General features: G+C 41.7%; 1 protein-coding gene and 2 long non-coding RNA genes across 11 annotated transcripts in view; 2 read left to right on the forward strand and 1 right to left on the reverse strand.

The window, feature by feature from the left end:
- Nucleotides 1-15486, forward strand: part of ARHGEF28 (Rho guanine nucleotide exchange factor 28) — a 200970-nt gene that overhangs the window by 183866 nt on the left and 1618 nt on the right. The gene's annotated exons all lie outside the window — the stretch shown is intronic.
- Nucleotides 1-15486, reverse strand: part of LOC144586372 (uncharacterized) — a 580628-nt gene that overhangs the window by 24902 nt on the left and 540240 nt on the right. The window lies entirely within an intron of this gene.
- Nucleotides 4183-6679, forward strand: LOC144586373 (uncharacterized). The gene is made up of 2 exons (XR_013541160.1): nucleotides 4183-5608; nucleotides 5680-6679. It is a non-coding gene; the product is annotated as an uncharacterized LOC144586373 (long non-coding RNA).

The raw sequence follows: 15486 nt of genomic DNA on the forward strand, positions 1-15486 counted from the left end.
GGCGACAGAGGCCGCTGTGGCTTCAAGACCTGGTTGGGAGGTGATGAGGGCAGGGAGAGGGTGGGCATCCTGTTTTGCTGCAGCAAAATGAAGCACAGAGGGTGGAAAAGTTTGGCACTTTGTCTTGTTTTTGCAAAGCAGATCCCCGAATTGAATCACAAACCAGGCCAGTTCCTTTTTTTTTTTTTTTTTTTTTTGTTGGTTCATGGTTAGGTTGATGGCCATCTCTAATAGCAATTAATACACACAAAAAATAATAATATCTCTAAACCCTTGGTAAATTTAGGGTCTGGCTGTATATAGAAACCAAAAGCTCTTCATCTTGCTCTTGCCTTCTTCTCCTACCAAATTTGTCTTCAATGAGCTGTATTTTTATGGTTGTCTTCTATCAACAAACAGACTTTTACCTGTGTTCTCAAATACAACTTTTCCTAGGAAAAATGGGTGAAAAAATGGTAGGCAGTGCCATCAGTTGTGCCATCTGCCTATTCTCAGAGACAGTGTCATTTTCCACTGTAGAAAGTATACAAAACATGAAGCTGGAAAGCGAGGTGATGATGGTATTTTGCTGCTTCACATACTAGGTATAAAAAAAGAATTTGCATGTTGCTCACAGAGAAACCATGTATTCTGTCTGCTGCCCCATATTGGCTGCAGATCTACAGGATTTTAAAAATGAAAACAAATACCTGATGTGAGCAATCATTGGTTTAGTATAGTGTTTTTGAGTACTGCTTTAAAGGCCAGTTAATATATGAGCATTAAAAAGAAAATGTTCTTTCTGTTATAGAGTTTGCCTATCTCTGATTAGCCAGCATAGGAACAGAAGCCGTAAAAAGGTCATTTCCCCCAAACTCTGGTTAGCTGCATATTGTGTTCCTAGCTAAATGATGTCATCCCCATTTGTTTACATTGGCCGCAAGTTATGTATGTGCATTTGATAAGGGATGTGTCAAATAACATGGTGGAAATTCAAATATGAATTGACTAAGGGTACTGAACAAGACATCACATTTTCAGAAGCTGTGTTGACTGCTTCATTATTTTAGGTTAAATCCAATTGCTAGTCCCAACTAGAGCAAATCCATTAAATCAATTGCTGAATGATGAGTCAACAGTTATGTAAATCACATTGATTTCAATCTGTCTGTCCTCATGGGGAAAGCCAAGTGGTCTTTATCATTAATCATGCATTCACTGTAAAATACAAGATTTGTGTCAAATATCTTTTGAGGATGTTGGCATGTCCACCGTAAATGGATGTGCAAAGCAATTTTAAAGACATTTTTTGCAGAGGTATTGTAGGTGTTATGTTCAAATGAGAGTATCATTTGCCTTGAAAGAAGCAAATAAGAAGTGGTACAACTTACAATAGTCACTGCTGAAAGGCATTTTCATTATTGCTCACATGATGAAGACTGCATTGTTACATGTCATCCCTGCCTTCTAGGTTTTAATGAGTTATGAAAGTTGGCCCTCACAGACCTTCATAGTCAGATAAGTACTGTACTGGTTTTCTATATAGGAAACATACTTTGCAACAAAATTCTGATCTTTCCCTGAAAATATTCTGTCATTCTTACATGCTGTCAAGTCATTTTGAATTTATTGTGGTTCTAGTAGGGGTTTCAAGAGATGCCAGATATTCAGGGAATGGATTACCTTTTCTACCCCTCAGTGAGTTTTAGTGGCTCTGAGAGGATTTGAACCCAGATCTCCCGAGTGCTACACTGACATCCATTACACCACACTGGCTTTTAAAAATATGCTACTGAATAGCTAATAATCCTCCCAGTAAAAACAGCGCCATATGGAGGAAAACATACTGGAAGATTACAAAGACTGGTGAGAATATCAAGGAGGATGCAGGAGGACAATACTAGAAGAGCACAATTTCCGTTCCAAGTCAGCGTCAGTCCTTGGCTGCCATTTGAATGATCAAGTACAAGCCCACCTCCTGCCTCAAAAAAAAGCACAATGCATCCTGCAGATGACTCTGTCAGTCTGAAACTGGAACAGCAAAGGCCTGCTTCTGCTTTGCTCTCAACAGTCATCTTGGAAGCAGCACAGCTCTGGATCCAATCCAGGGAGCAGCTGGTGACACAGTAGGCAGCCAAACACCACCCTGAAAGCAGATACTTTGACAAGAGCCACCCAAGAGCAGCAAACCAGCAACTCAGGTGCAGACAAGTGCTAAACTTTCTTTGTAGGCTTGTAGTTCTGCATTGAGGTGAGAAATGGAAAAGCAGGCCTGAGCTACAATCCCTAGAACACCCAGGTAGGGCATCCACATGTCCTACCTGACAGTCTTTTATATGAAAGGCTGTCACAGACCAAGTGATCTGTTTGGGAGGCGTTGTCTGTCTCATGAGCTACCCAGTCTGAGTCCAATTTAAAGAGAGAGAACTGTAAAGCAGGAGCGGAAAGGGCCTCACATTGCTTATCAGCAGTGAGCAACCGGAGAATAGGCTGAGCGGACACACCAGCCACCCAGCTACAATCTTTCCTGCTAGCATGAGTTGTCATTATGGTACTTGTACATATATTTGCTTCTATTTATTTAGCATTTATTTCCTCTTTATCCCATCTTTCCCCCGGAAGAAAAATAATGCTCAAGATGGCTTACGATGTCACTAAAACAAGTTAAACAATAAAACCATTAACATCATCTCATACACAAATTAAACAATAAAAACATTAATATCCCTAGCTGGTAAACAGCTGTGCATTTAAATCTGTGCATATAAACCAGCAAATGCAAATTTTACAACAGATCTGTGCCCTCTTGGGTCCTTTCTCTGTAGGGCAGGGTGATTCATTTCCTCTTTTTTTTTTTTTGTCATTGTGCAAATAATCTTCCTAATAGAAGCAATAAGAAAGCCTGCAGACTCAGGAGAGCCATTATAAATCAGACAGTTCTGGGTTAAGCAGACAAAACAGTCTGTCTTGGTCTAAGGCGGCTTCCTATGTGTGTCGCATGTAGATGATAGTTCTCAAGTCAGTGCGTGGCATCTATAGTTAAGAGGTGTCAGGTGGTAGGGTGGCGGCGGCAGGGGGGAAACTCTGTTGAAATGAAACAAATGAAGAATTGGCCGTCTTTGGCTACCTGGACCATTAGTCTTACTGTTTCAATCTGTGGCTTTAAAAACAACTTAGAAAACTGAAATTTTCAACACTGCCAAAACCTTCATGTTAGTCAGAGTGGTGTTGCCATGGTAACGCCCGAGAAAGATGCAATGTCGGTTTTATTGGATCAGTTTCTCTTTCCAATAGGATGCATATTACATCCTATCGTGTTTCACAGAAGGTGCAAGTGTTGTCCTGGTTAACAGTTCATTGTGCCTCAATAGGAAAGTGCCCCATTGTCTAAAGCACTACTATATCTAAAGGGCTTGTGAACTGTTTCCTTCAAAGTGGACCACATAAAAGATATGTTTTTGAGGGCACATATCACAGGATATCATTGAGCTCAAGTCTCTCGTACTGTATTAGAGAGAGCACTCTGAGGTGAAGCACTGTGTAGAATTTGTTCAGGCTCTAGCCTACGAAGACCTCTAACACTGAGAACACATTGGAGGGCCTTTCCAGGTACTGCTGAGATTTTCCCAAGAGGACTTTGTGGCTAAGGCTAAGGGGTTTAACTTCCTGCATCGAATATGAGGAAAAGTGTTTGCAAACACAAGCAACCTCCTTGAAAAGTGCTTGGGCAAATTTTCAATAGTCTTTTAGACTAAGGAAAAGCCGTTATATATCAAATCCTGTATAGAGCAAAAACAATTACTTATAGATTTTCTCACAGGAAAATGCTCTTCATGCATTTCTACCTTCCATTGAACTTAGTATTGTTTACTTTCATTGGCAGCAGCTACTTGAGGTTTAAAGCAGATGCCTTCAATTCATTTTCAGCAGAGGTTGAAAAAGTCACATTTAATGGACTGAAACCTCCCCTTCCATCTCCCAACCATGCTAGCTGGAGATGCTAGGAGTTGTTGCTTTAGAAGGTCAGTTTGGCCATGATCACATGAGGGAAATGTTCCCTACTTATACCCCTGTTAGATTGTTGCATATATTTCTGGTCACATGACACATAACCATTATTGAATCATTTCCCTGACCAGCGGTGTCACTGTGGGGTTTTTTCCCCCTCGCCAGGAGGCTTATATTATTTTGTTCCAATGACATATTGGAATATTCCTTACTGGTATTGCCTGTGTAAATGTGAATCCCACCGGGGGAGAAGGAGAAGGAGAAGGGGGAGGAGCCAGGAGCAAGGTGCCACCTTGAAGAAGCCTGTCTACCCACAGGATTTGGTGCAACGGCAGTTGTGGGTACGCCCAGCCTTTGACAGCAGAGGGATGGAGGCTTGCGTTAGGAGCTTTATATTCTTTTTTTTCTTTTTTTTTAATGAAGTAAGGGGCTGGACTGCCCCAGGAGACAAGCCAGAAAATACAGAAAATAAACCGGTTGCACAGTGTAGCCAGCAGTAACGTTTCAAATAGGAGAAAATGAATCGGCAATGTAAAAACACAGTGGGACATTCACCCTGGTATATATACCACATGATCACAATTCAGTACAATGAAGATATGAAAAGTATCATTACAACAGGGAAACTTTTCCCTGCTGTGCCTTCAGTCTTTGCTGATTTTTGGTAGAATCAGCCCTCATGGCTAGAGTCCTTAGGACCATAAGGTTTTTTTTTCTCCTCCCTCATTTGTTGAAAATGAAGTTAAAATGGATGTTCCACACAGCATTCAGTGTGGTATTATATTGTCCAGTAATGGCCAAGAGCAGTGCTGTTTCTATCAAAAGAGAGAAAGCAAGTCATTAGAGCCTATTTTATTGTAAGAACAGAGGATGACTTGGGAAGTTAAAGGCAGTGCATGACCATTATAGTTATTACTAGTTATCCTTTGGATTATATACTAGAAATGGGAACGAATAAAAAATGGTGATTTGTTGTGATTCGTGATTCACCAAGGTTAATGAAACAAAGAAAATGAATTTACAAATATTCATTGACAAATTGATTCATCAATTCGTTTTCACTTTAAAATGATATAAAACTGGCCCCCAAGCACCTGAGACACCAAATTTTCAGAGACACTTCCTAAAATGGTTTCCCACAAGTCCAGCACATTTGGTGAACATTGGCTAATGCAGTGGTCCCCAACCTTGGGCCTCCAGATATTCTTAGACTACAACTCCCAGAAGCCTTCACTACCTCCTCTGCTGGCCAGGATTTCTGGGAGTTGAAGGCCAAGAACATCTGGAGGCCCAAGGTTGGGGACCACTAAACTAACGGACCCCTGAGTTATATAGTCACAAGGAGGACACCCCCAGTAAAGTTTCCCCCAGGTACTTAGAGAATCCTAAATTGGACCGGAGCTTGCTGTGTCTTTCCCCAACATGCCTGCCAAGTTTGGTGAAGATTGGATATCAGACATCTGAGTTATTTACCCACAAACTGAGTCCCCCCCAGGATAGTTTACTATGCGGCACAGAAGCAGATGGCATTGAGGGAGTTTGATTTGTCTCTGGCAGGCACATAGAGGCATGAGGCATTGATGTAGAGTTTGTCTTCAGTGACATAACATTTGGCAGTGATGTAGAGTTTGCCCCCAGGAGGCAATGAGGTATTTGTCATTGAGGTAGAGTTTGGCCCCATTGGGCACTGAGGCACATGGTAGCAAAGTAGGCTGTGGCTCCATCAGGCACTGAGGTATTTGGCCCACACAGTCACACACCAAATTCCCACACACACACACTGTGCCTGAAGAGACACCAGATAACATAGGCCTCCAAAAGTAACTAAGTTTTTTAAACTTAAAGCCCTGCCAACTAAGTCTCAGAGTGAGACACACACACAACCACAGGAATTAAATGTTCTTAGGAAAGGGATTCCACAGTCACACACCAAATTCTCTTCTCCCCCCCCATGAACACAAGCCTCCAAAAAAGATGTAGCCTAAGCTAACTGAAATAAATGAAATAAAATGAACAAGAAAAATAAGTGTCTGCTTTGCTGCCACAGAAGTGAAAAAAGCACAGCCACAGCTAGCAAGCAAGTAGCACACAAGTACCAGTCAACAGCAACTGTTCTTACTCTGGAAAGAATCAGAACAGAAGTGGGAAATGACTGTAGGAGGAAAGCTTATAAAGTCTCTGTAAAAGTTACACCCCCACAGCCCTTTCAGCAGCACTATTGGCTGGCTAACATGCCAATCCAGGATCTCCTGATGGACCACAGCTTCTGATTGGCACCAGCAAGCTCAGAGATCACATAGAGAGACACCCCAAAAGGTAACAACTATAGACAAATATTGACGAATTGACGAATAAAACTGGGAAATATTCATCAAGTAATATTCATTGGGACTTAAAATTTGATAAATATGGATTGACGAATATATGACGAATTGGCTATATTCGTCAAAAATAGTGATTTGTTTTTATATTCGTCCCCATCTCTAATATGTACGATCAATGTCTTTACTGTATATTGCCTCAGACATTTTGTGGCTGAAAGGTGTGATGCGCAAATTAAATATGGAAATACATAATGGAATAACCATCATGAACAGAGCCATTTATACAGAAAGATGAGTAAGTAAACAGGCTTTGTACTTTCAATAGCTTATTGATGAGGGCAGGGAAGATATCTGCCCAGAGACCCCATTGGGATCCACTGCAAACTAAAAAGCATAAATAGACTACCAGTAGCAGGCCTAGAAATGGGGCAGTCCAGAGTAGAGTAAAGATGAACTAGAGATGGCTTTGGGTGTGTTGGAACTACACAGGCAAAAGCTTGATTATTTCTTGGTTTATTATGAGCAGATGTTCATGTAAATGAGCTCTAAAGCTGTGATACTATGAATACCACAGGATAAACTGAGAATCATTGAGCAGAGATAGGATTTACACATGAGTAAGTATGCAGAGAACCAGGCTGTAAGATACACAACCAGCATGAAAGACTTCCAAAGGCTATATTTGGGGAGAAGAATTTTGGAAATGGAATACCTGTCCTGATGACAAATGAAATATAGACAACACTTACTTTTAAATCTTAAAATTTGGAAGTATATAAATGAGTCCCAAAGCATCAGAAGTCTACAAACTTAAAGCAAGTCTTAAACAAAAACCACCTACCCAAATATTGTGTTTTGCATTCCTATTAATACAATATATTAATTTTAAGATAGAGCAATATCATATATAAAGATCTATTCAAAACTAAATTCCATTGGGCTCATTGTTGTATATTCCCCTCTATATGCATATTCAGTGTCTCCCAAGCTGCAGAAAGCCAATGTTTAATTAAAAGGAGCCAGTTTCCTGTTACTGTATTAAGATTTCTGTAGTTAATAACAAGTACAATTAATGTGCCTTACACCTGGGATCTACTTTCATCACCCTCAGGGATCCAATCAAGATCATCATAAAATAGCACAAAGTGCTTTCCCAATAGTTGGGGCAATTTCCTTCCAAACAACCAATCATATGAGTAGTAACATTGTTTATACATTTTCTTAATTTTCCAGGAGTTATTTTGCTGAATAAATTATTTTTCTACTGTACTTCTCCACAACGTTATTTTCAGTTTAATTTTCCAGGTAGATATCCCTTCCACCTATTTCCACTTAAGTCTTTGTCTCACATTGTCCTATTACTGGTGTTACAGTGGCTAGTTAGATCCTGAAGTAGTTTATTTGGCACAACTCTTAGATTATTTGCAGTGAATAGTTTCTCAACCTTGTTTTCTTTCTCTTTTATGTGGACATAAAAGAGAAGTCTCAGTCTGAGGTCCAGTTATGAGGAGGTGTGTGGACTTCATCAGCCCATATCAGCATTGTGACACATAACACCATGTGGAATCATTATGGTGGCATTTCCTCACACTATTCTTATCAATGCCTTCTCTTTGCAGAGTTAACACTGTTCATTGCCTTCTCCTTGCAACGATTTAACACAATTTCATCGTATCACTTTTTTTTTCAAATTTCATGTTACTAGGGAGATGTTTGTATTGGTTAACAGCACCCAAATTTCAACTTCGGATAAGAAGTTTGGGTTTCAGAATGTTGAACCTCTCTTGAGAGGCTCTTACTCGTCTTCTCATAAAACAAGAAGGGAGTATATAAAGAACATTGTCAAAAGGTTCGCCTTTCCCTTCAGGCGGCCCCTCCATGTCGGCAGGAAATAATAAAGGTTGAGTCTTTATAACTTTAACAACAGAACTTTTATTACTTCTTCCACTCTCCAGCACTTCCTTTAACGGTTCCAACGGTTTACAACTTGGCAACAAAGCCTCATCAACATGCTCCAAACATTGAACATAGTCCCAAGGGGTTAACGGCGATGGGCCCCATAGGGTTTCTTGTAGCCCCAGTGAGGGGGTGGGGGACTCCTCTTGGCACAGATTGTCCCACAACATTTGTGCCGAATCCACCCCCTCTCATTTGGACCCTCTTCAAACTCTTCCCTCCTCCCACCTTGTTCTCGCCGCTCTTCTTCTTTCCACGGGGCTACGGTCACTTTCCACTCTTGAGTTGGTGTAGGCGCAGGTGAGTATTGGTGAGGTGAGGGATCTGGCAAAAGTCCGCCCACTCGCAGGTTTGGGAAGTCTCTCAATAAACCTTGGGTACGAACTTTCTCAAATGCCTGTCTTTTCTCATCTTTCTTCTTCCTCTCATATTCCTCCACCACCGCGCTAAACCACACTACTCCCTCTTTCTCCTTCTCCTTGCCTCCAACTGTCACTTCTGACTCCTCCCACTCCCCTTCAGCCAAGCACACTTCCACCTTTACCTCCCCTTCTCTCCCTGTTAACCCTTTCCTCTCTTCTTTATTACTTTCACTGCTATCCAGCTGTTCTTTCTTTCCATCCTCTTTTTCCTCTGTCTTCTCTGCGGACGGCACACTCTCTCTTTCTACACCTTCACACGCCCCCCCGGAGGAGTGGGCCGTCCGCTCTTCATCACCGCGCATATTTCCTTCTCCCTGTCGCGAAAAATAATCAGCATTAGCATGGTTGACCCCTTTTTTATATTTCACCTGAAATGCATATGGCTGTAAACTCAAGTACCATCGTGTCAATCGTGGGTTAGCATCTTTCATTCTATTTAGCCACTGAAGGGGTGCATGATCTGTTACTAATGTAAAAGGCGCTCCCAACAAATAATATTTTAATGTCAAAATAGCCCATTTCACCGCTAATGCTTCTTTTTCAATAGTTGCATATTTTTGTTCCCGAGGGCTTAACTTTTTGCTGAGATACATAATTGGGTATTCTATTCCAGATTTTTCTTGAGCCAACACCGCCCCGATACCTCTATCTGACGCATCTGTTTGTACGATGAAAGGAAGAGAAAAATCAGGGGCGTATCTCTTAGGCAACTCATTCAAAATAATTTTTAACCTATCGAAAGCCTCCTGTTCTAACTTACCCCATTTAATATACTTATTCACTTTCTTCTTGGTAAGGTCAGTTAGTGGGGCTGCAATACCAGAAAAGTTAGGCACGAATTGTCGGTAATACCCGGCCAATCCCAAAAATTGTTGTACTTCTTTCTTTGTTCTGGGAACATGCCAATCAGATAGCTTGTCAATTTTTTCTTCTGAGGGGCGTATCTCCCCTTTACTTACAACATGACCTAGGAACTTCACCTTCTCTTGGGCAACCTTACACTTAGAGGGATTAACAGTTAATCCTGCCTTCTTGAGTTCTTCTAGTACTCGTCTAATATGAATTATGTGTTCTTCCCAACTCTTACTAAAAATAAGTATATCATCAATATAGGCTCCCGCAAAGGTGCTAACAGGTTCCAGAACTCTATCCATTAAGCGTTGGAATGTGGCTCCTGCCCCATGTAACCCAAATGGCATTTTCATAAATTGGTATAACCCTTTTGGGGTGACAAATGCTGTCTTTTCTTTATCTTCAGCCCTCACGGGAATTTGCCAGTAACCCTTTGTAAGATCTAGCGCACTGAGGTATTTAGCGCCCCCTAGCTTTTCTAATAAATCTTCAATGCGTGGCATTGGATATGCATCAAATTTTGATACCTCATTGAGTTTCCTAAAATCAATACATAATCTGACTTTCCCATCGGGTTTTGGGACTACTACTGGGTAACTTCTCCATGGACTATTTGAGGGTTCGATTATTCCTAATTTTAACATTTCATCTACTTCTTTGTTGATAACATCTTTTAAGTGGAAGGGCCAATTTCGACTTCCGCTACGTACCACCATTCCTTCTTTGGTATTAATGCAATGTTCTGCCATTTGGGTATGGCCCAGTTTGGTGGAAAAGACATCTTGGAATTCTTTCTCTATCTCTTTTATTTGTGCTTTCTGTGCCCCGTCTAAACTTTCTCCCAAAGGAATCTCCACTCGTTCCCCTTGATATAAAGATGATTCTGGCCCTAAGTCATCTTCCATACTTTCACCCCACAAAGCTTCTCTTTCATGCCATTCTTTCAATAGATTGACATGGTAAATACCTGTCTTCTTCTTCTTGTCAGGTGTTCTTATCTCATAATCTACCTTACCTACCTGTCTGATGACTTCATAAGGTCCTTGCCACCGTGCAAACAATTTAGCATTGTCAGCAGGCAATAATAATAAGACCTTCTGACCTGCTACAAACGACCTTGGAGATAATTTTGCATCATATCTTTTCTTTTGCCCGGCCTGAGCTTGTTCTAAATGACCTTTAGCCACTTCTGCTACTTTCTTTAAGTGGGCTCTCATTTCTAATACATGCTGTACCGTCATCTGGGAATTATCTGTTCCGCTTTCCCATTTTTCCTTAATTAGATCTAGAATTCCTCGAGGGTTCCAACCATACATCATTTCAAATGGGGAAAATCCCGTGGAGGCTTGTGGCACTTCTCTGATTGCGAACATGAGCGGTGCCACCAGTAGGTGCCACTTTCGGGGTTTATTTATCACCAATTTACGTAACATGCCTTTCAACGTTTTGTTAAACCGTTCCACTAATCCATTTGTTTGAGGATGGTAAACTGAGGCATGAATTGGTTCTACATCTAAAAGTTTCCACATTTCTCTCAACGTTAAACTCATAAAATTGCTTCCCTGATCTGTTAATATTTCTTTGGGAAACCCTAACCTAGTGAAAACCTGCATCAATTCTCTTGCTATTATTTTAGCACTCGTGGATCTTAGTGGTATTGCCTCTGGATACCTCGTTGCATAATCAATTAATACCAAGATATGGGTGTGTCCGCCCGCTGATTTCGTTAGGGGTCCTACAATGTCAACTCCTATTCTGTCGAATGGGCGGTCTATCAGAGGCATTGGCATTAACGGAGCACCTGGTCTGGGTTTTGTTTGAGTCATTTGACATTCTTTACATGTTTTACAAAATTGTTGTATATCACTATTGCACGCTGGCCACCAGAATCTTTGAGTTATGCGAGCACTCATTTTATCTACAGCTAAATGACCAGCAGTGGGTATATCATGGGCAATCCTTAATATATCTTTTCTCCATTTTATGGGCACCACTAACTGTTTCTCCCCTTCTTGGTTTACTCGATATAATAAGCCTTCATCTATCTCAAACCCCGTATTCCCAGGCATGATAGATCCTGTAGGTTGAGCTTCATCTAATATTTTTTGCAGTGTCGGGTCGTCTTGTTGCCATAGCCTCATTTGATCTCGTGAGGCTCCCTTTAAAAAGTCAGTTTCAATTTCATTAATGTCGCAATCTCCGGCTAGCCCTTCTTTACTCTTAAGCAATTCACTCGCCCCCTCCCAATCGCGTCCCAACAGCATCTCTCTCGAAAGCCCTGGCACAATTCCCACTTTCATTCTTCTACAATCTTTACCAATTTGTACATCTACCCAAATAGTCGCGTATTTTTTCGAATCTCCATGTATACACCTTACAGTCAAATCATCCGGTATTACCACTCCCTCTAGCTGCCGAACCAATGTCTTGCTACACCCCGTATCAATCAATGCCCTCTTTTCGTGTCCGTTTACAGTAGCCATCACTTCCCAACCCTCTTGTTCTGATCCCAATATCTTAATTCGTTCGTCGTTCTGTCCTACCCAAGAACAGTCCAGTCCGGGGCATTGCCTCTTCACGTGGCCGACACGGCCGCAATCGAAACATACGGGCTTGCCGTCCTTTCCTTCCTTCAGCCCGGTGCCCGGTTCGAACAGCCGTTGGTCGTATGTGATAGGGCGCGTTGGTTTAGGGCGCATCGGTTCGAAATGCTGAGGTCTTCCCCTGCCGATAACCGAAAACGAGGACGGACCGCGTGGCGTGTGGCTGCTCCCGGTCGCCATCTTGTCTTGCGGGCGTGTCTTTTCAAAAGTAGTTCCGGCGTATTCTTTCACTCCCTCCTCTGCCGCGCAATAATTCTCAATCAGGCAGACGGCTTCCTCTAACCGCTTTGGTCTGTTTCTTTGCACCCAACTGCGCATGTTCACCGATAGCGTGGATATTAAATGTTCCATAACAAACATTTCTATTATTTCGTCTTTCGTTTTTTCTTCCGGTTTTAGCCATCTAATAACATTAGCTTTCATACGCTGGCTTACAGGGCGCGGATGCATCCCTGTTTTGAACTTGAGCTCTCGGAACTTTTTGCGATAGGCTTCATCTGTCAAATTTAAAGTTTGTAAAATGGCGCCTTTGACTGTTTCATACTGAGTTGCTTCTTGTGTAGACAACGTATCCACTACTTCTTGTAATACTCCGGTTAAGCAGGGTATTAAAATTAATGTCCATTGCTCTTTCGGCCACCCAGCTGCGGTGGCCACTCTTTCAAAGGTATGCAGATAAGCTTCTGGGTCATCTGAGGCACTCATCTTCTGCATCCGTATTGGTGTGGGACCGGCTACCCATGGGTTCTTCACATCTTTCTGTTCACTTTTGGCCTTATCTTCTCCTACATTTAATTGTACCAACTGACGCGTTAATAACGTTTGTTGTTCCGCTAAATTTTCGATCAATTTCGCTTGGCGTTGAATCGTTTGTCGCAACTCTTTTATCTCTTCGTTTCCCGCCATAGGGGCCGCCCCACGTTGGGCGCCACTGTCAAAAAGTTCACCTTTCCCTTCAGGCGGCCCCTCCATGTCGGCAGGAAATAATAAAGGTTGAGTCTTTATAACTTTAACAACAGAACTTTTATTACTTCTTCCACTCTCCAGCACTTCCTTTAACGGTTCCAACGGTTTACAACTTGGCAACAAAGCCTCATCAACATGCTCCAAACATTGAACATAGTCCCAAGGGGTTAACGGCGATGGGCCCCATAGGGTTTCTTGTAGCCCCAGTGAGGGGGTGGGGGACTCCTCTTGGCACAGATTGTCCCACAACATTTGTGCCGAATCCACCCCCTCTCATTTGGACCCTCTTCAAACTCTTCCCTCCTCCCACCTTGTTCTCGCCGCTCTTCTTCTTTCCACGGGGCTACGGTCACTTTCCACTCTTGAGTTGGTGTAGGCGCAGGTGAGTATTGGTGAGGTGAGGGATCTGGCAAAAGTCCGCCCACTCGCAGGTTTGGGAAGTCTCTCAATAAACCTTGGGTACGAACTTTCTCAAATGCCTGTCTTTTCTCATCTTTCTTCTTCCTCTCATATTCCTCCACCACCGCGCTAAACCACACTACTCCCTCTTTCTCCTTCTCCTTGCCTCCAACTGTCACTTCTGACTCCTCCCACTCCCCTTCAGCCAAGCACACTTCCACCTTTACCTCCCCTTCTCTCCCTGTTAACCCTTTCCTCTCTTCTTTATTACTTTCACTGCTATCCAGCTGTTCTTTCTTTCCATCCTCTTTTTCCTCTGTCTTCTCTGCGGACGGCACACTGTCTCTTTCTACACCTTCACAAACATGGAATGGTCAGGATTTTCTTTATCTGTATTCACCTAACATGTTTCTGTGATGGTAAAGCATTCCCCGAGAAGCTGGTCTATTAGTACAAATGCAATCCTAGATATTTAGGACTGTAATCCTAGATATTTAGTACTTCTATCCTCAGATGTTTATTATCTGTTGTATGTATGTCCTGTGCTACAGAACACAATCCTCTGATCAAATGTATTATACATTCAAAGGGCTCTTAAGTCAGCCTTAAATCAGGCTTTAAAAGATTTAAAAAAACACAATAAATGACATTTTGGACTTTAAAATCAGCTTATAAATACAGAATTAGGTATGTTTAATCTGGAAAAGAGATGGCTGAGATGTAATACAATAGCTGTCTTTAGATATTTGGAAGGCCACCTGAAAGATGGAGCAAGTTTATTTTCTGTGGTTCTAGAGCAGTAGTTCTAGACTAAAACTCCCTGAAGCCTTCACCACTAGCTGTGTGGGCCAGGATTTCTGAGAGTTGTAGTGCAAGAACATCTGGGTACCCAAGGCTTGGAACCACTGTTCTAGAGGGTAAGGCCCAAATCAGTGGATTCAAATTGCAAGAAAGAAGATTTTGATTAAACATAGAGAAAAAAATTACTGACAGTCCAGTGGTCTTTCTTGGAAGATGGCGGATCTCCTTCACTGGAGATTTTTCAACAGAGGCTGGGTTGCTATTTGTCATGGAGTGCTTTAGATGAACACTTCCTGCAGTATCAAGGGGGTTGTGTTTGGCAAACCTTGGAATCTATTCTAGCTCTACAGTTCAGTGTTTTTGTGTCCATTGGTAAGCACCTGAAGAGCTGACTAGAAAAATATTCTTCCCCACAATAATGGGATGCATTGCATTTCTGTAGTAATTGCATCTGCATCTGTATCTAGGCTAGAATCCTATTAGCAGGCCCTACTACAGTACATCCTTATATCCAAAAGTTGGACCTGATTAACAAAAGTCATCATTCAACCGTTGATTGTGTACTTGGCACTAGGAGTAAGATATAGGCTCTCATCACATGAACAAACGTATGCCAATCTGTACTCTTTTTTGCCCCTTCATTTGCTGGTACTGTATATATCCCTAAGGTAGAGTTAACTTTTAGCTCTAGTTTTCTCTCCCCATTAGTAGTAAATGCTTTACGTCAAGAAATTAAGTTCTGTCCTTTTCTCATTTTTAGAATTGCTGCTTGATAGTGCATGTAAAGATTTGGGATTGCATGTAATATATCGAACGTCACCCTTGATCTTTCATTTGCTTAAGTATGCTGATCTGTGCAATACAGAAGTTCTAGGGGCATCGGGGAGGCTTGATTTCCTTGCTTTCCATGCTGTTCCCCTCTCCATCTATTAGCTTGAGATGATTCAAGGTGCATATGGTATGGCTTGGACTGGGAACAGGCAAGGATAGTGGGGAGGTGCTTAATTTCATTAGATTCATCTTTTATCCATAGTTTTACTGGATCAAATAGTCTGAGTATTTTCTTCCATAATTTGAGCACCCTTTTAAAGTCCTTTTTGGTTTACTGTTCGATACTTTAAAAAAAATACTGTAAGTAATGTTATTTTGTTGGCTAGCTGGATAGTTCAGTGGTTT

Source organism: Pogona vitticeps, chromosome 2 (genome assembly GCF_051106095.1).
Source record: "Pogona vitticeps strain Pit_001003342236 chromosome 2, PviZW2.1, whole genome shotgun sequence".
NCBI classification, from domain to species: Eukaryota; Metazoa; Chordata; class Lepidosauria; order Squamata; family Agamidae; genus Pogona; species Pogona vitticeps.